Genomic DNA, 26,370 nt, shown 5'->3' on the forward strand with positions numbered 1-26,370 from the left:
ACCTGCCCTGCCACCTTCAACGATTTGTGTACGTATACCCCCACATCTCTCTGTTCCTGTACCCCTTTTAGAATTGTGCCCTTTAGTTTATATTGCCTCTCCTCATTCTTCCTACTGAAATGTATCACTTCTCATTTTTCGGCGTTAAATTTCATCTGCCACGTGTCCACCCATGCCATCAGCCTGTCTATATCCTCTTGAAGTCTATCACTATTCTCCTCACTGTGCACTACATTTCCAAGTTTTGTGTCATCTGCAAATTTGGATGACACAAAACTTGAAAATGTAGTGCACAGTGAGGATATGTATCAAGAAAAGCAGTGGTCCTAGTACCAACCCTTGGGGAACACCATGTACACCTCCCTTCAGTCCGAAAAACAACCGTTCACCACTACTCTCTACTTCCCGTTACTTAGCCAATTCTGTATCGATGCTGCTACTGTCCCTTTTATTCTATGGGCTTCAATCTTGATGACAAGCCTATTATGCGGCACTTTATCAAACGCCTTTTGAAAGTCTACATACACCACATTAACTACATTGCCCTCATCTACCCTCTCTGTTACCACATCAAAAAACTCTATCAAGTTAGTTAAACACGATTTGCCTTTAACAAATCCGTGCTGGCTTTCCCTAATCAATCTACACTCGCCCAAGTGACTGCTAATTCTGTCCCGGATTATTGTTTCTTAAAGTTTCCCCACCACCGAGGTTAAACTGATTGGCCTGTAGTTGCTGGGTTTATCCTTACACCCTTTTTTGAACAAGGGTGTAACATTTGCAATTCTCCAGTCCTCTGGCACCATCCCCATATCTAAGGATGATTGGAAGATTATGGCCAGTACCTCCGCAATTTCTACCTTTACTTCCCTCAGCAACCTAGGATGCATCCCATCCTAGGTGACTCTAGTACGACCTCTATCAAATTTTAGCCCATCCAGTATCTCAACTACCTCCTCTTTTTCTGTGACTCTGGCAGCATCTTCTTCCTTGGTAAAGGCAGATGCAAAGTGCTCATTTAATACCTTGCCATGCCCTTTGCCTCCATGAGTAGGTCTCCTTTTTGGTCCCTAATTGACCCCACCCCTCCTCTTACCACCTGTTTACTATTTATATGCCTATAGAAGCCTTTTGGGTTCCCTTTTATATTAGTTGTCAGTCTATTCTTATACTCTCTTTGCCCCTCTTATTTCCTTTTTGACTTCCCCTCTGAACTTTCTACGTTTACCCTGGTTTTCACTTGTATTATCAACCTGACATCTGCCATACTTAATAATCAACAACAAAATTGCCGAAATACAAAAGAAAAAACTGCAAATGATGGAATTCTAAAAATAAAAACAGAAATACAGGAAGTTCACAGGGCAGTTAGCATCTCTAGAAAGAGACAGGTTAAGATTTCGGACAGTGTCCTGTTACAGTGGAAAGTTTGAGTGGCGGAAGAACAGACTAAGTGTGTCTTCAGTGAGTGAGTGAGTGAGTGAGAGAGAGAGAATTATTTGATAGATTACAGGAGTTCAGAGAAGTTTAAGAACTCCACTAGCCAGAGATAAACAAATATTTCAGTGCTGTCGCTTGTACGTTAAGAGTTAAGTTCATGAGAACAAAAACAAGGTTAGTCTTACCAAGAGGAACAGAAAGCAGAAGGCCAAACTTTTATGACAGATGGAGATTCATGTCTCAGAGGCATCCCCAAGCATCCCAGAGGAAAGCAAAATCACCAACTCTACTACAGACTTTCAATGTATCCAATGGACTGGCTATTCAAAAGTGTAACTTGTTAGGTATACACAGAGTCTAATCTAAACTGATCTTGCTGACTTTATGTCAGTTTTGGACTTTGAGTATAGTATCAACTTAGCTGATACTAAGTTACTGTGTTATACATGAATAGCCTTTGTAACTCAGATATTAATTCCATCAGCTAATATCTACCCAAGTACCTTGAGTACTTACTTTTTGATATAAAGATGCTCCTAGTTGTATTATAAGTATTAATAAAGAAATGACACTTCATGACTTCACGGTCTGACTTCCACTTTGATGATTTTGGCTAGGAGACATACATATATAATTAAAATGTGAGGGCAAGACCAGTTTTTTTAAAAAACAGAGAGCTGTAAGGCTGTGGAATGCACTGCCGGGGTTAGTGATTGAAACAGTGACCATGTCAATATTTAAGAATATATGTTAGGCAGGTTGTTGAAGGAAAGGTGATGAAAGGATATGGGAGCAAGGACAGGCACACGGGATTAGGACTACTGTGGAGGATAAACAGCAAGTGGTCTGTTTCTGTGATATAATTTTATAATTATATATCTAAATCAGGGGTTGGTAGTGTAAATGCTAATGCAAGTCAGGGGTTGGTAGTGTAAATGCTAATGCAAGTCAGGGGTTGGTAGTGTAAATGCTAATGCAAGTCAGGGGTTGGTAGTGTAAATGCTAATACAAGTCAGGGGTTGGTAGTGTAAATGCTAATGCAAGTCAGGGGTTGGTAGTGTAAATGCTAATACAAGTCAGGGGTTGGTAGTGTAAATGCTAATACAAGTCAGGGGTTGGTAGTGTAAATGCTAATGCAAGTCAGGGGTTGGTAGTGTAAATGCTAATACAAGTCAGGGGTTGGTAGTGTAAATGCTAATACAAGTCAGGGGTTGGTAGTGTAAATGCTAATGCAAGTCAGGGGTTGGTAGTGTAAATGCTAATGCAAGTCAGTTCAACTGAGCCAAATTCAGGCACCTCGTACCTCTCTAGACATGGATAGTGATTTCCCAGATGGATTTGGACAAGGATTTAAGGGGTTAAGGATTCATTAGTACCCTTAAGTTAATATTCCTTGCAAGGTTTATTGGTTTACTAATCCCAGTGTTTTTATATTTACTGGGGTTTGTGTCTGTGATTTGAATCTCCCAAGATTTTTATGGGTGTTATTAAACTGGGATTAACTTTTAAGATACAATTGAATTTGATGCCACTGTAAGTAGCTACAAGCTAATTAAATACAAAAAGGTTTTCAAACTGCACTTGCTGTTCATCAGTAAATTTAGAGACTATTGATCAAAAGTAATTGATTTAAATCTTAAATATAATACTCAACCAGTTTTTAAACTTGGATTATTTTGTTAATCTCTGTTCCTGCACCCCCTTTAAAATTGTACCATTTAATTTATATTGCCTCTCCTCATTCTTCCTCCCAAATTCATCACTTCACACTTCTCTGCACTAAATTTCATCTGCCATGTGTCTGCCCATTTCACCAGTCATTGACAAAGCAGCTGAAGATGCTGCCCTGGGAAACTCTGACAGTAATGCCCTGGGGCTGATGACTGGCTGCTGACAGCCATCTTTCTGTGTGTCAAGCATCACTCCAGCCACTGAAGAGTTTTTCCCATGATGCCCACTGGCATCAGTTTTGTTTGGACTAATTGGCACCTTACTTGGTTGAATGCTGCCTTGACATCAGGGGTAGTTACCCTCATGTCCCATCTTGCATTTAACGTTTGTCTCTATGTCTGGATCAAGGCTGTGACAAGTCCAGAGCTGAGTGGTTCTAGCAGAACCTGGACTTTGTGTCGGTGAGTCAGTCATTAATGAGTGGTATTGCCTGATGGCAGTTTTGATGACTTCTTCAATCACATTGCTGATGATTGAGAGGAGGCTACTAGTGAGATAACTGGCCGGGTTAGATTTGATTTGAATACAAGTATTCTAGGGGGTGGTAGTAAATTTGTTTTTGAGCACATTTTGAACAAGGGTTATAAACGGTTTGGCTTTCTACAATCCACCTCATCGGGCCACACTAATTTGAAAGCACCATTTGAAGAAAGAGATTGGAGTCTGTATTGAAAATGGTCAAGTCCAGTACATGTTATATATCCACACTAATTTGCCACTGTTTGTTCTACCATGATATACAATCTCTTCAAGCCGTTGTGTTTGTAGATGAGCCTTATTTAGGTTTGTGTGGTCAAGTAGGGTGTCTCAGTATGCCAGTGCATCCCCCCACCCCCAGAAAATATGACAAGCTGAAAAAAAAAATTTTAGTCTTCAGTGTAGTAACAATGCAATGCATGATCTGCCCTCACCTGAATACACCTGTTAGATCATCTATCACAACACATGGGTGCCTTAAACTCTCATCTCCTAACCCTCAGACTAGTAGAAACTGTCAAAGATGGCAGATTCAAAGAATGGCAACAAGGATACTTCCATGTTTTGGATCAGTGAGTTATGAAGAGAAGAACATTCAATCTATTCTAACTGGGGGAGAAAAAGAAAGAGGGGAATATCATCCAAGGGATTTTTTAAAATTTAGAAGCGAATCAACAGAGTGGATGTGGATCAAAGAACCAAGGGACATAAATACAGATGAGGAAGGCCATCCAGCCCACCTTAATTCATCCATCCAAAAAAACCCTACACATCCTTCCATTACAGCACCAATTTTCCTTAAATGATTCCAGGGTTTCCACCACCAATACTCTGCCTAGAAGTCCATTTCACACATTAATCACAGTTTGTGTGAATATCTTCCAGACATCACTCCTAAATTTTCCTTTTACAAGTTTAAACCCGTGTTCCTTTGTTCCACACTCACAACTGAGTTTAAACGCAATATTCCAGATTTATCAGTTCAATCCTGTTTACTATCTTATATACCTCAATAAGATCACCTCAATCTCCTCTTTTTAAGGCTAAAAAGTCTAATTTTTTCCTGTCTTTCTTCATAATTCAGGCCTCTAACATTAGGAATCAGCTTTGTGGCTCTTTGCACTGCCATCGACACTTGAATCTGTCCTTTGTATCTCAATGACGAGAACTGGACATAGCACTCAAGATGTGGTCTGACTTGTGCATTATACAGTTTGAGCATGACCTCCTTTTACTTACACTTTGCTTTAGCTATATATTTCAGCATCTATTTGCTCTGTTGATTGCTGCTCTGCAGTGGTTGGACATTTTGAATCTACTACAGTTCCTAGCTCCTAAATTTATCCTTAACTATTTTGACTCCATTCATGGAGTACATATGTCAACCATTTTTTTGTTAATACTTTACACTTGTCCTTATTAAATTTCATCTGCCATTGCTCTCCCCACTTACATATTTTCTCCAACTCATTTTGTAGTTTTCAAGCTGCGTCTTCAGAATCAAATGCCCTTCCTAATATGCAAATTCAACCAATTTGCAGCAAGTTTTTGAATCCAATTTGTTCACATCAATTAGAAACAGTAGTGCTCCCAATACCAATCCCTGGAGCACACCACTCAGCATTAACACCCCCCCCCCCCCCGACCCCGCTCCACCGCCACCTCCACGCAACCTGCTGTTTTCTACCTTTCAGCCAATTTCTTACCCATTCCCAAGATTTACCCTGAATCCCCACTTTGAATGTAAATAGTAGCCTTTACTGCACATGCTATTTTCCCACAAAAGTCAAGGAGTAGGTCAGATAGGAACTTCTGCTTCTGAATCCATGTTGACTGCTGATTATTAGGTTATTATTGTACAGATAATGCTCAACTTTGCTCTGGTTAATTGAGTGCAACATTTTACACAGGATTGAAGTAAGAGAAATGTATTGGTCTCATCTGCTTTGTCAGCCTTTTGAAAACGGGCACCACTATAGCCTTTTTCCAGTCAACTGCTACCTCGTCAGTATTCACTGACTCCCTCAATCACCATCACAAATCTCTTCCTTTGTCTCAGTACTCATGGATAAATACCATCTATTCGTTGGGTGATTGCAAACTAAAGAAATTACTAGGTAAACTTAACTTGAGCAGTAATCTCTTCAGATTTAAAGTTTTGAATATATAAAATGCCATATTGTGCACATACACTTTGTTGAATGATTCAGAAGACATAGGAACATAAGTAGGCCATTCAGCCCCTCAAGCTTATTCCGCCATTCCATTAGATCATGATTTATCTGTATCTTAACTCCATCTACCCGTGTGGGTCCCTTGCCAAACAAAAATCTATCAATCTCATTTTTGAAATTTTTTAATTGACCTAGCCTGAACTGCTTTTTGGAGGAATATAGGAACAGGAGTAGGCCATTCAGCCCCTCGAGCCTGTTCCGACATTCAATGAGATCATTGCAGATCTGTGACCTAACTCCCTTAATACCTTTGGTTAACAAATATCTATCAATCTCAAATTTAAAATTAACAACTGAGCTAACATCAACTGCCATTTGAGAGTTCCAAACTTTTACTACCCTTTGTGTGTAGAAGTGTTTCCTAACTTCAATCCTGAAAGTCCTGGGTCTAATTTTTAGGCCATGTCCCCTAGTCCTAGACTCACCAACCAGCGGAAATAGGGTAGATAGAGAGAAACTATCAGTTCCCCTTAATATCTTGAAAACTTCAATCAAATCACCCCATTATCTTCTAAATTCCAGGGAATACAACCCTAGTTTGCGCTCCTTGTAATTTAATCCTTGGAGTCCAGGTATCATTCTAGGAAATCTACGCTGCACTCCCTCAAAGACCAATATATCCTTCCTAAGGTGCGATGCCCAGAACTGAACATGGTACTCCAGGTGTGGTCTGATCAGGACTTTATATAGCAGTAGCATAACTTCCATCCTCTTGTATTCTAGTCGTCTACATATAAAGGCCAGCATCCCATTAGCCTTTTAAATTATTTTCTATACCTGTCCATGACATTTTAATGATCTATGTACATGGACCCCTAAATCTCTTTGGACGTCCACTGTTTTGAGCTTTTCACCATTTAGAAAGTACTCTGATCTATCCTTTTTAAGTCCAAAGTGGATGACCTCACATTTGCTTATATTGAAATCCATTTGCCACAGTTTTGCCCATTCAAATAATCTATTAATATCGCTCTGTAATTTTATGCTTCCATCTATACTGCTTACAATGCTGCCTTAACATCGGCAAACTTGAATATGTGGCTCTCTATCCCTTCATCTAAGTCGTTAATAAATACAGTGAATAGTTGAAGCCTCAACACAGATCCCCATGGGACACCACTAGTCACATCCTGCCAATTTGAGTACCTGCCCATTATCCCTACTCTCTGTCTCTTGCCGCTCAGTCAATTTCCTAACCAGGTCAATAATTTGCTTTCAATTCCATGAGCTTCAACTTTAGCTAACAGTTTCTTACGAGGCACTTTATCGAATGCCTTCTGGAAGTCCCTATAAACAACATCCATAGACATTCCCCTATCCACTACTCTAGTCCCCTCTTCAAAAAATTCAATCAGGTTTGTCAGGTATGACCTACCCTTTACAAATCCATGCTGGCTCTCTCTGATCAGTTGAAAATTTTCAAGGTGTTCAGTCACTCTATTCTTCATTAGAGACTCTAGTAATTTCCCGACAACGGATGTTAGGCTAACTGGTCTATAATTCCCTGGTTTCCCTCTCTCACCTTTCTTAAATAGCGGAGTGACATGTGCAATTTTCCAATCTAAAGGAACGGTTCCTGAATCGAGAGAACTTTGTAAGATTATAGTTATGGCTTCTGCAATGTTCTCACCTCCTTCCTTTAAAATCCTGGGATGGAAACCATCTGGTCCTGTGGATTTGTCACTCTTTAGTGCCATTATTTTCTTCATTACTGTTAATTTGCTTACGTTAATTATAAGAACATAAGAAATAGGAGCAGGAATAGGCCATATAGCCCATCAAGCCTGCTTCGCCACTCAATCAGATCATGGCTGATCTTCAACCTCAACTCCACTTTTCTGCTCAATCCCCATATCCCTTGATTCCCCTAGAGTCCAAAAATCTATCCATCTCAGCCTTGAATATATTCAATGACTCAGCATCCACAGCCCTCTGGCATAGAGAATTCCAAAAATCCACAATCCTCTGAGTGAAGAAATTCTTCCTTATCTCAGTCTTAAATGGCCGACCCCTTATCCTGTGACAATGCCCCTAGTTCTAGACTCTCTAGCCAGGGAAAACAATCTCTCAGCATCTACCATCAAGCCCCCTCATAATCTTATATGTTTCAATGAGATCACCTCTTATTCTTCTAAACTCCAGAGAGTATAGGCCCACACTACTCAACCTCTCTTCCTGGGACATCCGAGGAATTAATCTAGTGAATCTTTGTTGAACTGCCTCTGAGGCAAGTGTATCCTTCCTTAGATAAGGAGACCAAAACTGTATGCAGTACTCCAGGTGAGGTCTCACTAAAGCCCTGTACAACTGTAGTAAGACCTCCCTACTCTTGTACTCCATCCCCCTTGCAATAAAGGCCAACATGCCATTTGCTTTCCTAATTACCTGCTGTACCTGCATACTAACTTTTTGTGTTTCTTGTACAAGGACACCCAAGTCTCTCTGAACATCAACATTTAATAGTTTCTCACCATTCAAAAAATATTCTGTTTTTCTATTCTTCCTACCAAAGTAAATAATCTCACATTTCCCCACATTATACTCCATCTGCCTATATCCCTTTGCAGACTCTTTGTCTGCAAATTATGTTCAAAATTAGTTTCCTTGGGGTGTCCACATGATATCCTCTTCTTCTACTGTAAATACTGATGCAAAGTAATTGTTTAACATGTCTGCCATTTCCTTATTTTCATTTACAATATCACTATTATCAGTTCTTAAGGGGCCCATATTGCTCTTGCCATCCTCTTTTTCCTAATATAATTGTAAAATTTTTTTGTGTTGCTTTTGATATCCCTTGCAAGTTTCTTTTCATACTCCCTTTTTGTAGCTCTTACTGTTTTGTCACACTTTCCTGTTCTTTGTATCTCTCCCAGTCAGCAGGATCTGTTTTTTTTTGCTTTTTTGTATGTATGGTTTTAAAAAATTTTATGTTGTCCCTTTCCTCTTTTGTCATCCACTGCTGTTTTTTTTGGCAAGTAGAGCTCTTGCCTCTTAGGGGTATAAACTGGTTCTGTATCATGTTAAATTCTTTTTAGAACACCTCCCACTGGTTTTCTGTCATTTTACCCATTAACAGATTTGCCCAGTTTACCGTGGACAGTCTCTGTCTCATCCCCCCGTTCAAGTCGGCCTTACCTAAATTTAGAATCTTAGTAGCTGATAAAGGTTTCTCCCTTTCAAACACAACGTTGAACTTGATCATATTATGATCGGTATTAGGTAAATGTTCAAACACCGTTAGGCTGTTAAACTAAATCTGGCTCATTACTCAGAGAGTTCCAGATTTCCACTAGACAGATATAGGTAAGCAAGATCCTTCTACCCATCTTAGCTGAATCATCCAGAAAGATGCCACAGTCCCTTGATCACAGCATCCAACCGGTTCTTAAACAATTCAGGGTTTTCACCTCGAATATTCAAACTGGAAATCAATTCTAAGTGTTGATCACTCTGTGAGAAGAACTTCCCAACATTTGCCTTTTATCACTTTGAGCCTGTGTGTCCCTTGTCTTATGGTTATTTTGAAGTAGCGTTCCAGATCTACCTTTTCTATACCGTTTATTATCTTATACACCTCAAAGATAATCTCCTAGTCATCTTCTTTCAAAGTTAAAAATCCCAAGGGTTTTTTGCCCTTTCTTCAAAATTCAGTCCTCTGGTGCTAGAGGTCACTCTCATTGCTTTTCCCATGGCATGAGTGACACCCTTATGTCTTGGTGACCAGAATCGGACAAAGAACTCAAAGTGAAGTCTGACCACGGTGCTCTATAGTTTGAACCTGACTTCCTGTGACATGTGCTCCACTGTTCTGACTACATAGTTCAGCATTTTAGATGCTTTGCTGATCGTTGCTCTGCAGTGACTGGATATGTTAAATGTTGTCATCCAAATCCCTTAGATTCTTTCAAGCCTTAGATAATTAAACAGCATTCATGGATATTTATCCCACCCATTTTTGCTTCCTACGTGCATCATTTTAATGTATTAAATTTCAGTTCCCAAGCTGCCTTCTCAGGTTCAATTGCCTCTCCTAGTTTATTATCTGTGGATTTGAGAAGTTTGAATTAAGTTTCAGAAACCAAATCGCTAATGTACACCAAGATACTGCTGAATTCACATCTGCAACTATAAAGGTGCTCTTGCTGGTTTCTGGTACACAAACCTTATGTGAAATGGGTTTGGAAAGTAAAAAGAGAAACTAAACACCAAATAAGATCATGGAATAACTACAAGATCTCCCAATTCTAAAAAAAATCACAGTACAGTAATTTGAAAGTAGCAGTTACAGTTTACCACCCAGCCTTATACCCCAGAAAAATTGGTTGTCAATTTTCATTCCACTGGGAGGAACTACCGTTATTTTCTTTAACAAGCAAAATTATCATAAAATGAAACACCCATTTTGGATTTCGGCTCATTTTATGATGAACTTTAAAAAAAATCCAATACTCTAAACTTAATAGATTTAAATAACGTATTTATATAAAGCTCGGCGCCTGCAGCGAAAAAGATCTGCTGAGCGTGCAAATACTGTAATGGTAAACTTGAGATTCTATCATTTAAAGCCTTCCAATCTCCAAAACCTTCAGTCTGTTTTTTTAAATCGCCGTTGCAGAGCAGGATCCGATGGTACAGAAGACATGTTATATATATATATATATAACATATCTATGTAAAAAAGATAGTGGTACATCTCTTCCTTTTGTACGCGTCTGACGGTTCTACAAGTCTGAACGCAACTGTAACCAAAGCTTAACCAACCAGGCATTTGGTTTGCTTTAATTTGCATATGATGGGGAGCGAGGGGGGAAGAAAGTTGATGCTGCTAGGAGATTTTTTTAATGAATACCTTTTTATTATATATGCAATCTGCAACAAAGCTATGGGGAGGAAAATCTCATCCGACAAGATAAAGCACTAAAGTTGAACATTTACAACATGACATCGCAGATATATTATATATGCACACACAATAAATGAAAAAGTCCAGATTGCATTTGCAAATCGCAACCCCTATGTGAGGCTGGGAGAGGGAGAAACTATTAATAAAACGCGTACTTGATGAAGAAACAGCTGCCGACTGAATGCAGCAACATCTCGCTGCTAAGATGTGCCGGGTACTGGCGAGAAACTCTACAGCTTTTATGACTGAGCTCATACATAGTACTTACCCTTCTGGTATGTTTCAGTAACAAAGCCAATGTGCAATGTGTTACTGAGTTGGAGGACGGTGGTGGTGGTGTTGTTTGCAGCTGGTCCCTGCGATTCCTGCAGCCAGACTCTCTTTCCAATCACCGCTGTTCGTGGTGGTGATGATGGTAATAAGACTCCCGGGGGGGGAGGGAGGCGGGGGAGTGGCGCGTTCGGTCTCCCTGATCTTCCTGCAGCTGGCGGAGCTAAATCTCTCTCTCTCTCGTAATGGTTTGTCTCCACTACCCCCTGAACCACAACCCCTATCATCATCACCAGCGCAAGGGGGGCTACACCACACACATCCACACAACCGATTGAATGAGCCGCAGGGGCTACTGGGAGTTGTGGTTCCCGCCTGAACCATCTTCCATTCCTTTTCATAGAACCCGCCGGCACTAGAGAACTACAACTCCCGCCGTGCCCAGCGCGGTCAGCGCAGGCGCAGTGGCGGCGCCATGCCATCACCATATACTAAGCCGCTTTTTTGACTTCTTTCTCGGTTTTTTAAAGTTTTTTTTAGAAAGTGTAATAAAATCTCGTTCTTTTATTGCTTTGTTACGAAACAGATAGGTAACAAACACGTTTTACTTCAGATACGATGCATTGAAGACCCCCCCCCCCTCCCCTCTCCAGCGGTCTCTTAGGGAAAGCTGACTTCGAACTGCATTAGTTTAAGACATAGTGAAGCTCGCTTTCCTTTAAATCCGGGGGAAGTTTCATTTATTGTTGGTGAGAAGGTCGAAATTCATAAAAGGAGGCAATAAAAAGTCCACAATGTTGCCCCTTGACAAAGTGACGGCATTTCCAAACAGACCGAGCCACATTGCCTTCGGTCGATAAGGCGGGCTCGAGCCGCTCAACGGCTAGAAATCCGTTACAGGCGCGAGATGATGGAAACACGCCCCCGACAGCACTGCGCCTGCGCAGTATCCGCCCTTCCCCTGTGAGTGATGCGGAGATGCCGGTGGTGGACCGGGCGATCAGCGTCGGAATGTAATTTGCGCATGCGCATTTCGCCCTCCTTCTCCGCGGACTACAACTCCTGGAGAACGTGGGCGGGTAGCCCGCCAGCGTGGCGGTGACGGATCTAACCGGGAAGGGTAGAGGTCAGTGTTGTGTTGCGAAGATAAACTGATGCCTGTATGGTTACTGATTGTGCATTTGTATTATAGAGTGAGACAGGTAAGGTCAGAACTATCAACAGTAGAATAGAAAAGTGTTATGCTGCTTTAAGTAACATAAGGCTCTAAATATATATATATATATATATATGTATATGTTTAAATTGCCCTTAATAGCTGTATGTAGCTTGGAGGCAGAAAGTCAAGCAGGTGGGATCAATCAACTGTGCACATCCTTTAAGATACAAGGAGGCAAATGAAGAGAATATGGACACTATTGACTGGTGTAAAACACAGGCCAAAAATCTAGCCATGTGTGTACCTTCAATTTGTGGAATGTTTAAGTGGGAGGTATGTAAGTGTCTATGACCTACAAATTAAACTTGAGTTAGCTCCCTCAAAGGGACAATGTCTTCATGGGGAAAATTGGTCTAGCAAACACTGTCTTTGGGGAGTCAGAAGAATCATGTAGAATATTTGTCCTGGTGATATTGTGTGCCAACAATGTATTTGAACACTGCTTCAATTGTTGCAACTTGTATCTAGCAAACCTTTTTGTACCATTTTTTGAAATAATGTTTTCATGAATATAGTGACTTGGCTGTTTGACTCCTTCAAGCCAGTGACATTTGCTGCACCACAGTTCTGTGGGTGCTTCCCTCAAATGGCTTTTCTTCATGTGGGAGCAAAGGCAATAGTGGGAAGTATCACAGTCAGGCCTGATCCTGTCCTCATTTCATGCATACACATGTGCCTTCCAGTAGAAGTCACTGGATAGTGATTAGGAGCAGGAACCTTGGCTAATAATTCTCCCCTGTTAAGTACAGGCTTTTAAAAAAAAATTTCAAAAATATACTTTATTTCATAAAGTTTAAAGATACACACAGTTCAATGTAAAAAGACACAATTTCAAACAACGCAGTTCAAACCAATACAATGCAAATCATACACACTATGATCCTATTATTACAATTCAAAACATAATACATATCTTATACATTCTGTACAATACAAAGTGGGGTGGCCTTACACGGTGACCTTTTCCCCATAGAGCCTTTGCGTACACCGCACCTCGTTTCAGTGCGTCCTGCAGCACATACTCCTGGATCTTTGAGTTGCCAGTCGGCAACACTCAGTCATAGGTACCTCCTTCAGCTGCAAGATCAACTGGTTTCAAGCGGACCAAAGGGCCCCCTTCACCAAGCTGATGGTCTTCCACTGCAGTTGATATCTGCCTCGGTGTGCGTTCTGCCCATAGGTCACAGCATCCTGTGTTACCGAACTGTTGGGGATGAATTGGGATGGATAACAACGCATCTCTCTCCACACCTTCTGCGTGAAGAGGGATTCCACCAGGAGGAGGACAACGCTCTCGTCCCCGCTGCAGCCTCGAGGGCAGCTCGCGGTGGCGCTGAGATTCCGTGCGTGTTTGCAGGACCGCACTGGGAGGGCTTTCCTCACCACCATCCAGGCTACGTCCTGGTGCCTGTTGGTCAGTTCCGGCGACGAGATGTTCTGCCAATTGGCACCGACCGTCTGGTCGGGGAACTGCCCGATTGGATCCACCCTCTCCTTTCCCTCCAGGACTCCCAGACCACTGTCTGACGGCCTTGTGGTCAGGCCTGCTAAGTGCAATTGTAGAACCTGAATTGCTATCTTAGCTGAAAGCAATTAATTTACTGCAGACAAGGAATTTAACCTGGCACTTTCTGGTATGTATGGCGTAATGTTGCATCAGGCAGTAATACAGCAAATTCTTCAATTACATTCTTGAGCTTCTACCTTGTTTATGGAGGGGAAAGAAACATAAATACTGGGAATATGAAAGAAAAAAACAGAAAACGCTGGAAATGCTTAGCTGGTCCATTAGCATCTGACAGAGAAAAGATTGCTTAATGTTTTAGGTATGCCCATTCGTCAGCACCCGTGATTGGGTTGTACAGAGGCAGTTAGAAAAAATTCTACATATGCAGGTTTCTCAGTCGTTTGATTTGGAGACTCTGGAGGATGGAATTTTCCACTTTGGTACTCCTGGCGCATGACAACTTACTCTTATGGAAGATTGTCCCTCGAGCTTCTGCCTGTGTCAGCACATGGAGGGCGCAGAGTAGGTTAGCTGGAATTGCTAATGTCGGACTGTGTTTGGAGTGCAGAGAATAGGCTAGTAGGGTAGCTGTATTGAGGATGTATATGGAAGGTGCAGGGTGAGGTAGCTGTGATTAATATCAGGGGATGTATATGGAGGGTGCAGGGTAACTAATTTACTGATATCAAGGGTTGTATATGGAGAATATAAGTGTGGTAGCTCAGATTGTTGGTACCATGGATTGTATATAGTGGATACAGGGTATATATGGGCCTGTTTCATTTTTTAAAGGGGGATCACATTTGGTACCAATCTTTATTCTCCCTCCTGAAGGTGTTGATTCCTACTGATGTAAAGTTCATTATAACTGATTCTCATCTAGTACGTCACCCAAGTTACCATTCTTTAGGTGTATGTTTGTTTTTAGAAAGTAGCATCATCAGACTATTTACTTGGTGGATATCATTGTCAAGCTTTATTCTGTTTTTAGCTGATATCCAAACACTTACAATGATGAGCATGTGCCACAGGATAGTGATTGGGCGTGGGTTCCTTACTTAAGAGCATTGAGGAAAACTCTGCTGCCCATATCCTAACCTCGCACCAAGTCTCGTTCACCCATCACCCCTGTGCTTGTTGATCTACATTGGCTTCCGATCTGGCAACACCTCGATTTTTAAAAAAAATTCTCATCCTTGTTTTCAAATCCCTTTATGGCCTTGCCCCTCCCTATCTCTGTAACCTCATCCAGCCCTACAACCCTCCGAGATCTCTGCACTTCTCCAATTCTGGCCTCTTGTGTATCCCTGATTTGCATCGCTCCACTATTGGCAGCCGTGCCTTCAGCTGCCTAGGCCCTAAGTTCTGGAATTCCCTCCCTAAACCTCTCCACCTCTCTCTTCTCCTTTAAGATGCTCCTTAAAACCGTCAAACCTCTTTGACCAAACTTTTGGTCACCTGTCATAATATCTTATGTGGCTCGGTGTCAAATTTTGTTTGATAACGCTCCTGTGAAGTGCCTTGAGATGTTAAAGGTGCTGTATAGATTCAAGTTATTGCAGCAATGGGGGACCAGGGAGTGGGACCAGTTAACACTGCTTCGCGCTGCATTTCTCATCAGGCAAGTTCAAAGCCCAGACCCCCTCAGCTGAAGGAGGAAGAATGGCGGCAGGGAGGCAGTGATGGGTGTGAGGGAGGGTGAAGATCATGGTACTTTACCCTTGGACCAGTACTGATTCCGTAGCAGTTGATCTCTGATTGTTATCAGTGATGATCAATGATAATTTTTAGTTTTGCAAGAATTCTTCCCAAAATGCCTCCATTCGACAGAATTCAGGCCAATTCTGGCATTTTGTTGTTCAAAGCATAAAATGAAGGTTGTGTTGGAAATGGAACTACCATCTGTCTCTGGAATATAGTTTGGTACTTAATTATAAGGGGAAAAACCAGTCTGGAAATATTGGTGATCACAATGGTTTTGTTTGCAATACTACTACTAAATCCCCAACCGTCAGCTCAGCAGTGATAAATGTTTGCTTGTAATACAATTGGAAATATTTGAAGTTTAATTGTCTTTTTTTAAAAAAACATGTTGTCACAGCTGCAGTACTCAGTTATTTGAAAGCGAAGGTCAGCTTGTTCAGGAGTGTCTTAGTGATTCTATGCCCATGAATAGTGCAGAATACATCAGAAATTCCACACTGGCTGCTCTCCTGATGGGTCACTGAGTGGACGCACGGTTCAGTTCAGCATTGAGCCGTACAGTCTAGGAAGGTCATAGGTTCAGTCTCCAATGCTGAGTTGCTTTATCTCAGTTGGGGTGCTGTTATTGATGTCAGCACCCTTGGGCTATAGAGCGGAAAAGTCAGCCGGGGTTCCTGCTCCTGATCAATATCCAGTGACCCCTCGAACGTATCCATGTGCAAATTGAGTGAGGAGACCATCAGACTCAGCAATAACCTCCCCAGATGCTGGCATTCACTATCTATGCTCACATCTAAAGAATGGTTATTTAGGTGAGGTATGATACCCTGGGAAGTGTTAGGACAGGGAGAAAGTCATGAGGGATGGGAGAAGAAAAGGTAGATCGGGGGGGTGGAATCTAACTTTTAGCTAATCACTGGTTAAAGAAGCCTCATTTAATTTACTACTCGATCCACTCATTTCTCAATTCAATATGTTTCAAGTCATTGAAATCTGGTAATCCATTGTGAAGTTTAACTTCTTTTAAAAGTTTCATCTTTCTGACCAGTTTTGTGGCAATACCACACTGTATTTTGAAAAGGGAACATTTAATTGAAAACCACTGTAAGGCATAGCCCATTAAAACAATGCCCTAGCATCTCTGGGGTGTGGGTCTTGCCTGTCCCTTATGGCTGTAACAGTACTCTGTGCAAACAGTTGATTAGTCTCAACCCAGTTCCTTGTGGGTACAGATCCACAGTACAGAACTACCCAGTGTTCAGCATTGAATTGATGATCTCATTCAGAGGATTGCTGCTGTGTGAAATGGAAATTTTGTGGAATTGCAGTAGGGAATGCTCCTCTGAGGCACCACACTAGCGCAGAGCAGATGGAGCTTTACTCTACATCAAAGCGTGATATTCCAGACTTGGGGGTGTGCTTGATGGTGACATGGAGTATAAAAAATAGAAAAATTTTGCATCCCCAATACTGACATCTCTTGATTTAATCAATGTTGGAATTCTCTTCTCCCCACCCACCCCAAACAAAATTGCACCAAAAATGATTCTATGTGCAAAGAGCAAGGCCACCATTAAGACTCATTTTAGAAATCTATTGTTAAGATCTTTGACACTTTTTTTTAGAATATTTGTGTTTAGTGGGTGAAATTCTGTGGCTCTATTTGAAGAAGAGCAGGGAGTTCTCTCAGTATCCTGGCCTCCTCCAACCAGCACAACCTCAAACATATTTGCTGTTCATGGATGTCATTGCTGTTTGTGGGATGTTGCCATGTACAGATTAGCTACTGCATTCGCCTACTTAACAACGGTCACTCCACTTCAACGGAATTGGTTGCATGTGAAGTGCTTGGAGACGTGATGAGACGCTGCATAAATGCAAGCCTTTCTTTTATTGATGACATTATTTGGGAGTACTGGCTTGTAAAGTTTTACTGAACCAAACAGTTGTTGGGTCTTTACTGGTATCTCTACTTGCGTTAATCTCGCTGCTTCCTAGTTAGGCTCAGTAATGATGTAACTAGCAGTCATTGCTTAAAGAAAAAAAAATTGACAACTATTTGTAGCTATTTTTAAGGGGATGTGATGGAGCAGAACTTTCCTAAAATCCTATGGGTTCCTTGATGTAAGCCTGAGCTGCAGATCAGGATGTCTCTTCGTCTGTCCTGAGATTGGTGCATTTTAAAATTATTCGTAGAATTTGTTGGACTCTCTAAGATTTAATGCAACTGTGTTAATGGAGGCAGAACTACGATGGAGGTGTTATTAGGCAATGAAATACGGTCTCCCACCCTTCAACAAAATGCCATAGGCTCAGGATTATGGTTGGCACGTTTGAATTTCAGCACTAGTACTCCTGGGTGTAAATGTCCAACCTTGGCACCAGTACCTTTAGCTGCCTCGGCCATAAGCTCTGGAATTCCCTCTCTAAACCTCTCCACCTTTCCTCCTTTAATTTGCTCCTAAAAACCTACCTCTTTGACTATGCTTTTGGTTACCTGTCCTGGTATCTCTTTATGTGGCTTGGTGTCAAATTTTGTCTGATAATGCTCCGGTGAAGCACCTTGGAACGTTTTTACTCTGTTAAAGATGCTATATAAATGCAAGTTGTTGTTGATGTTGCAGGATATCCAGTGGAGTGTCAGGTTAACACTTGCTTTGCTGATGCTCACTAGAAGATTGAGAATGTAGCATGTGAGAATGGACTATGACTTGTGAGCAGGTACTTGCTGTTTCCAGGGAGCAGGCAGCTCCAATTTTCTCTCCTCTATTCTTGAAGGCTCTAACTTATCACTGTAAAAATTCTCTTCACCTGCCTCCAAGAAAAATGCATCAAAAATTATTCTATATGTGAAGAGCAAGGCCACCATTTTAGGAATGTAACCATTACCCAGGGCGCTGGTCATTGTTAGAAATTTTTTGTCTCCAGTAGGTAAAAGGAGAGTTTGAGAGCGGGAGGAGAGTCCCGAGAGGTGAGCACAGTATCAATCTAAGGCAAGTCATGGCAGCAGAGCTCACACCCGTGATATGCTCCTCCTGCATTATGTGGGAAGTCATGGACGCTACAGGTGTCCCTGGCCACCATGTGTGCAGGAAGTGTGTCCAGCTGCAGCTACTGGCTAACCGCATTTCGCAGCTGGAGCTGCGGGTGGATTCACTGTGGAGCGTCCGCGATGCTGAGACTATCTGGATAGCACGTTCAGAGAGGTGGTCACACCGCAGGTAATGATTACGCAGGCAGAAAGGAAATGGTTGACCGCCAGGCTGAGTAAAAGGGCTAGGCAGGTAGAGCAGGAGTCCCCTGGGGCCATCTCCCTCTCAAACAGATATACCGCTTTGGATACTGTTGGAGGAGATGGCTTATCAGGGGAAAGCAGCAAGAGACAAGTTCGTGGCACCACGGGTGGCTCTGCAGCACAGGAGGGGAGGAATAAGAGTGGCAGGGCTATATTGATAGGGGATTCAATTGTAAGGGGAACAGATAGGCGTTTCTGCGGCCGCAAACGTGACTCCAGGATGGTATGTTGCCTCCCTGGTGCTAGGGTCAAGGATGTCACGGAGCGGCTGCAGGGCATTCTGGGAGGGTGAACAGCCAGTAGTCGTGGTCCATATTGGTACCAACGATATAGGTTTATAAAAAGGGATGAGGTCCTGCAAGGTGAATTTGAGGAGTTAGGAGATAAATTAAAAAGCAGGACCTCAAAGGTAGTGATCTCAGGATTACTACCAGTGCTACATGCTAGTGAGTATAGGAACAGGAGATTAGACTAGATGAATGCGTGGCTGCAGGGATGGTGTAGGAGGGAGGGATTTAGATTCCTGGGACATTGGGACCAGTTCTGGGGAAGATGGGACCTGTACAAGCATGACGGGTTACACCCGAGCAGGACCGGGACCGATGTCCTCGCGGGGGTGTTTGCTAGTGCTGTTGGGGAAGGTTTAAACTAGAACGGCAGGGGGATGGGAACCTGAGCAGGGAGACAGAGGAGGGGGAAACAAGGATAGAAACAAAAGAAAGAAAGGGACGATGCAACAGTGGAAGGCAGAGAAAACAAAAGCGAAAAACAAATAGGGCCAGAGTGCAAAATAAAACTAAGATGACTAGCAATCTTAAAAAGACAAGTCTAAAGGCATTGTGTCTTAATGCACGGAGCATTCGCAATAAGGTAGATGAATTAACAGCGCAGATAGATATGAACAGTTATGATATAGTTGCGATTACAGAGACATGGCTGCAGGGTGACCAAGGATGGGAACTGAACATCCAGGGATATTCAATATTTAGGAAGGACAGGCAAAAAGGGAAAGGAGGTGGGGTAGCAATGTTAGTAAAGAAGGAAATCAATGCAATAGTGAGGAAGGATATTGGCTCGGAAAATCACGAAGTGGAATCTATGAGTGGAGCTAAGAAACACCAAGGGGCAGAAATCGTTGGTGGGGGTTGTCTATAGGCCCCCAAACAGTAGTGGAGATGTAGGGGAGGGCATTAAACAGGAAATTAGAGATGCATGCAAGAAGGGTACAACTATAATCATGGGTGACTTTAATCTACCCATAGATTGGTCAAACCAAATTAGCAATAATACTGTGGGGAAGGAATTCCTGGAGTGTGTACGTGATGGTTTTCTAGACCAATACGTTGAGGAGCCAACTAGAGAATAGGCGATCCTGGACTGGGATTATCTTCCAAAATTCCAGAGACTCTGGAACAGTTCCTACAGATTGGAGAGTGGCAAATGTAACCCCACTATTTAAAAAAGGAGGGACAGAAAAAACAGGGAATTACAGACCAGTTAGCCTAACATCAGTAGTGGGGAAAATGCTAGAGTCTATTATAAAAAATGTGATAACAGAACAGTTGGAGGGCATTAATGGGATTGGACAAAGTCAGCATGGGTTTATGAAAGGGAAATCATGCTTAACAAATCTACTGGAGTTTTATAAGGAGGCAACTAGGAGAATAGATAGGGGAGAACCAGTGGATGTGATGTATTTGGATTTTCAGAAGGCTTTTGTTAAGGTCCCACACAAGAGGTAGTGTGCAAAATTAAAGCACATGGGATTGGGGGAATTATACTGGCATGGATTGAGAATTGGTTGACCGACCTGAAACAGAGTGTAGGAATAAACGGGTCTTTTTCCGGGTGCCAGGCAGTGACTAGTGGGGTACCACAGGGATCAGTGCTTGGGGCCCAGCTGTTCACAATATATATCAATGATTTGGATGAGGGAACTAAATGTAACATTTCCAAGTTTGCAGACGACACAAAGCTGGGGTGGAATGTGAGCTGTGAGGAGGATGCAAAGAGGCTCCAATGTGATTTGGACAAGTTGGGTGAGTGGCAAGAACATGGAAGATGCAGTATAACATGGATAAATGTGAGATTATCCACTTTGGTTGTAAAAACAGAAAGGCAGTTTATTATCTGAATGGTGATAGATTGGGAAAAGGGGAGGTGCAACGAGACCTGGGTGTCCTTGTACACCAGTCGCTGAAAGCGAGCATTCAGATGCAGCAAGCAGTTAGGAAGGCGAATGGTATGTTGGCGTTCATTGCAAGAGGATTTGAGTACAGGAGCAGGGATGTCTTACTGCAGTTATATAGGTTCTTGGTGAGACAACATCTGGGTTATTGTGTGCAGTTTTGGTCTCCTTATCTGAGGAAGGATGTCCTTGCAATGGAGGGAGTGCAACGAAGGTTTACCAGACCGATTCCTGGGATGGCAGGGCTGACGTATGAGGAGAGATTGGGTCGACTAGGCCTTTATTCACTAGAGTTTAGAAGAATGAGAGGTGATCTCATTGAAACATATAAAATTCTGACAGGACTCGACAGACTAGTGAAGGGAGGATGTTCCCGATGACTGGGGAGTCCAGAACCAGGGGTCGCATTCTCAGGATACGGGTAGGACATTTAGGAATGAGTTGAGGAGAAATTTCTTCACTGAGGGTGGTAAACCTGTGGAATTCTCTACCACAGAAGGCAGTGGAGGCCAAGTCATTAGATGTATTCAAGAAGGAGATAGATATATTTCTTAATGCTAAAGGGATCAAGGGATATGGGGAAAAAGCGGGGACAGGGTACTGAGTTAGGCGATCAGCCATGATCATTGTGAATGGCGGAGCAGGCCCGATGGGCCGAATGGCCTACTCTTGCTCCTATTTTCTATGTTTCTATTCTCTTGGGTTTAAGGTCAACAGTTTCTTCTGTAATTGGAGTGTGCATCCTATATAACGAGGAGTTTATCTTTACTGACAAATATTTAGGCACGTGATAGTGTTCCAGCAGTCATAATAATGAACCTCCTGGATTACAGCTGCCCTGTGGCTTGTCTTGGATCGCTAATTTAGTGCCAAATTTGGGACAGTTTTGTGCTGTGGGCCCAGGCCCATTAAACTGTGTTGATGCTGCCCAAAGTTCCATGTAAGATCCTTCAGTCCATAGAAAGAGGAGGTTATTTTATGTCCTTGCAGTTGGTTTTCTTTGTTGTGGTGTTGGCCCTGCTTTGTAATTCTTTTTGTTGTGTATATTGCATTAGTGCTTAGTTTTCCTGTCGAGAGATACCAGGAACTGGTAGCAACTTTGAACATTTTTAAGAGGAACAATGTTTTAGCTGTGCCTATTAGCAGTTGAGAATGAACTAGGACTTGCATGGTGACATGGCATTGGTGCTTCATACTCAAAGATGACAACCTTATTGTAGAATCAGTCTTGATGACTGCTTTTTCTTCTCATCTTTTCCTTCAACAAGGGAAAAAAAACCTTGTAGGAACAGATTCAAGTGACAGTGGTTGGTGACAAGTCATTCCCATTGTCTCAATCTTCAGTTTGTACCCTCGGTTCATACTCAAATGACTTAAGAACATAAGAAATAGGAGCAGGAGTAGGCCATACAGCCTCTCGTGCCTGCTGCACCATTCAATAAGATCATGGCTGATCATCTACCTCAACTCCACTTTCCTGCCCTATCCCCATATCCCTTGATTCCCTTAGTGTCCAAAAATCTATCAATCTCAATTTTGAATATATTCAACGACTGAGCATCTCCAGCCCTCTGGTGTAGAGAATTCCAAAGATTCACAACCCTCTGAGTAAAGAAATTTTTCCTCATCTCGGTCTGAAATGGCTGACCCCTTATCTTGAGACTATGACCCCTAGTTCCAGACTCTCCAGCCAGGGTAAACAGCCTCTCAGCAGCGACCCTGTCAAGCCCTCTCAGAATTTTATACGTTTCAATAAGATCACCCTCTCATCCTTCTAAACTCCAGAGAGTATCGGCCCATTCTACTCAATCTATCCTCATAGGACAGCCCCCTCATCCCAGGGATCAATCTAGTGAACCTTCGTTGCACCCCCCTCTAAGGCAAGTATATCCTTCCTTAGATAAGGAGACCAAAACTGTACACAGTACTCCATGTGTGGTCTCACCAGAGCCCTAGATAATGGCAGCAAGACCTCCTTACTTTTATACTCCAACCCCTCTTGCAATAAAGGCTACATACAATGCCTTCCTAATTGCTTGCTGTACCTGCATGTTAACTTTATGTAATTCATGTACAAGGACACCCAAATCCCTCTGAATACCAACATTTCTTAGTCTCTCACCTTTTAAAAAAATATTCTGCTTTTCTAGTCTTCCTACCAAAGTGGATAATTTCACATTTCCCCACATTATACTCCATCGCCCACTCACTCAACCTGCCCATATCCCTTTGCAGCCTCTTTGCGTCCCTCCTCATAGCTTACTTTCCCACCTAGCTTCGTATCGTCAGCAAACTTGGAAACATTACACTCGGTCCCCTCATCTAAGTTATTAAGTATATTGTAAACAGCTGAGGCCTAAGTATTGATCCTTGCAGCACGCCACTAGTTAGAGCCTGCCAACCTGAAAATGACCAGTTTATTCCTACTTTCTGTTTTCTATCCGTTAACCATGCTACTATATTACCCCCAATCCCATGAACCCTAATCTTGTGTAACCTTGGCAAGGCAAGAGAGTTGGTGAACTTTTGAATGCAGTCCATGAGCTGAAGTGGAGAATTTTTAAGCATTCTTTCCCTTATGGTACAGCAGTGCACACTGCTGCAGTCAGCGCATCTGTGATCACACCTGCTGTCACGCTAAGTTAGAGATTCCTATGTATGTGTGATGGCACGTCACATTGGAGGAAGTAAATATCTATGTACCATAGCCCACCAGTCTGCTTGTGCCAAATTCCCAAATGATTTGTCAGAGGAAGTGTTGAGCAAAGGCTGGTTGTCCCAGGAGGGGCAATAAGAAAGAGGAAAAAAAGAAAAAACTTGCATTTTTATGACGCCTTTCACGACCTCCGGACGTCCCAAAGCGCTTTACGGCCAATGAAGTACTTTTTGAAGTGTAGTCACTATTGTAATGTAGGAAACATGGCAGGCAATTTGCGCACCGTAAGATCCCACAAACAGCAATTAAATAAATGACCAGATTATCTGTTTTAGCAATGTCGGTTGAGGGATAAATATTATCCAGGACACTGGGAGAACTCTCCTGCTCTTCTTCGAATAGTGCCATGCGAAGTTTTATGTCCACCTGAGAGGGCGGATGGGGCCTTGGTTTAGTGTCTCATTGGAAGGACGGCACCTCCCACAGTGCAGCTATCCCTCAGTACTGCACTGGAGTGTCAGCCTAGATTTTGTGCTCAAGTCTCTCATGGGGCTATTCTGGATCATTGCCTACTAGCCATTTTGAACACCATTGGCAGAGGTCTGGGAGCAGAAGGCCTCCCTTCCTACATACCCAGTGAATCATAGAATCATAGAAGTTACAACATGGAAACAGGCCCTTCGGCCCAACATGTCCATGTCGCCCAGTTTATACCACTAAGCTAGTCCCAATTGCCTGCACTTGGCCCATATCCCTCGATACCCATCTTCCCCATGTAACTGTCCAAATGCTTTTTAAAAGACAAAATTGTACCCGCCTCTACTACTGCCTCTGGCAGCTCGTTCCAGACACTCACCACCCTTTGAGTGAAAAAATTGCCCCTCTGGATCCTTTTGTATCTCTCCCCTCTCACCTTAAATCTGTGCCCCCTCGTTATAGACTCCCCTACCTTTGGGAAAAGATTTTGACTATCGACCTTATCTATGCCCCTCATTATTTTATAGACTTCTATAAGATCACCCCTTAACCTCCTACTCTCCAGGGAAAAAAGTCCCAGTCTGTCTAACCTCTCCCTATAAGTCAAACCATCAAGTCCCGGTAGCATCCTAGTAAATCTTTTCTGCACTCTTTCTAGTTTAATAATATCCTTTCTATAATAGGGTGACCAGAACTGTACACAGTACTCCAAGTGTGGCCTCACCAATGCCCTGTACAACTTCAACAAGACATCCCAACTCCTGCATTCAATGTTCTGACCAATGAAACCAAGCATGCTGAATGCCTTCTTCACCACCCTATCCACCTGTGACTCCACTTTCAAGGAGCTATGAACCTGTACTCCTAGATCTCTTTGTTCTATAACTCTCCCCAACGCCCTACCATTAACGGAGTAGGTCCTGGCCCGATTCGATCTACCAAAATGCATCACCTCACATTTATCTAAATTAAACTCCATCTGCCATTCATCGGCCCACTGGCCCAATTTATCAAGATCCCGTTGCAATCCTAGATAACCTTCTTCACTGTCCACAATGCCACCAATCTTGGTGTCATCTGCAAACTTACTAACCATGCCTCCTAAATTCTCATCCAAATCATTAATATAAATAACAAATAACAGCGGACCCAGCACCGATCCCTGAGGCACACCGCTGGACACAGGCATCCAGTTTGAAAAACAACCCTCGACAACCACCCTCTGTCTTCTGTCGTCAAGCCAATTTTGTATCCAATTGGCTACCTCACCTTGGATCCCATGAGATTTAACCTTATGTAACAACCTACCATGCGGTACCTTGTCAAATGCTTTGCTGAAGTCCATGTAGACCACGTCTACTGCACAGCCCTCATCTATCTTCTTGGTTACCCCTTCAAAAAACTCAATCAAATTCGTGAGACATGATATTCCTCTCACAAAACCATGCTGACTGTTCCTAATTAGTCCCTGCCTCTCCAAATGCCTGTAGATCCTGTCCCTCAGAATACCCTCTAACAACTTACCCACTACAGATGTCAGGCTCACTGGTCTGTAGTTCCCAGGCTTTTCCCTGCCGCCCTTCTTAAACAAAGGCACAACATTTGCTACCCTCCAATCTTCAGGCACCTCACCTGTAGCTGTCAATGATTCAAATATCTCTGCTAGGGGACCCGCAATTTCCTCCTTAACCTCCCATAACGTCCTGGGATACATTTCATCAGGTCCCGGAGATTTATCTACCTTGATGCGCGTTAAGACTTCCAGCACCTCCCTCTCTGTAATATGTACACTCCTCAAGACATCACTATTTATTTCCCCAAGTTCCCTAACATCCATGCCTTTCTCAACCGTAAATACCGATGTGAAATATTCATTCAGGATCTCACCCATCTCTTGTGGTTCCGCACATAGATGACCTTGTTGATCCTTAAGAGGCCCTACTCTCTCCCTAGTTACCCTTTTGCCCTTTATGTATTTGTAGAAGCTCTTTGGATTCACCTTTGCCTGATCTGCCAAAGCAATCTCATATCCCCTTTTTGCCCTCCTGATTTCTCTCTTAACTCTACTCTGGCAATCTCTATACGCTTCAAGGGATCCACTTGATCCCAGCTGCCTATGCATGTCATATGCCTCCTTCTTTTTGACTAGTGCCTCAATCTCCCGAGTCATCCAAGGTTCCCTACTTCTACCAGCCTTGCCCTTCACTTTATAAGGAATGTGCTTACCCTGAACCCTGGTTAACACACTTTTGAAAGCCTCCCACTT

At 42.6% G+C, this 26,370-nt stretch overlaps 2 protein-coding genes across 5 annotated transcripts in view; one reads left to right on the top strand and one right to left on the bottom strand.

The window, feature by feature from the left end:
• The window catches only part of st3gal2 (ST3 beta-galactoside alpha-2,3-sialyltransferase 2), a 424,632-nt gene extending 413,246 nt beyond the window's left edge, over positions 1 to 11,386 (bottom strand). For both annotated transcript variants that reach the window (XM_067997644.1, XM_067997643.1), the window contains exon 1: positions 11,057 to 11,386. The gene's annotated coding sequence lies outside the window, so the exon portion shown is untranslated. The remainder of the gene's footprint in view (positions 1 to 11,056) is intronic.
• Positions 11,387 to 12,100: 714 nt separating this feature from the next.
• The window catches only part of LOC137333482 (L-fucose kinase), a 319,569-nt gene continuing 305,299 nt past the window's right edge, over positions 12,101 to 26,370 (top strand). For 2 of the 3 annotated variants that reach the window (XR_010965901.1, XM_067997639.1), the window contains exon 1: positions 12,101 to 12,184. The gene's annotated coding sequence lies outside the window, so the exon portion shown is untranslated. Of the gene's footprint in view, positions 12,261 to 26,370 lie in introns of all 3 variants that reach the window. The other variant, XM_067997640.1, reaches the window with a different exon arrangement.

Source organism: Heptranchias perlo, chromosome 16 (assembly GCF_035084215.1).
Source record: "Heptranchias perlo isolate sHepPer1 chromosome 16, sHepPer1.hap1, whole genome shotgun sequence".
Taxonomy (NCBI): Eukaryota; Metazoa; Chordata; class Chondrichthyes; order Hexanchiformes; family Hexanchidae; genus Heptranchias; species Heptranchias perlo.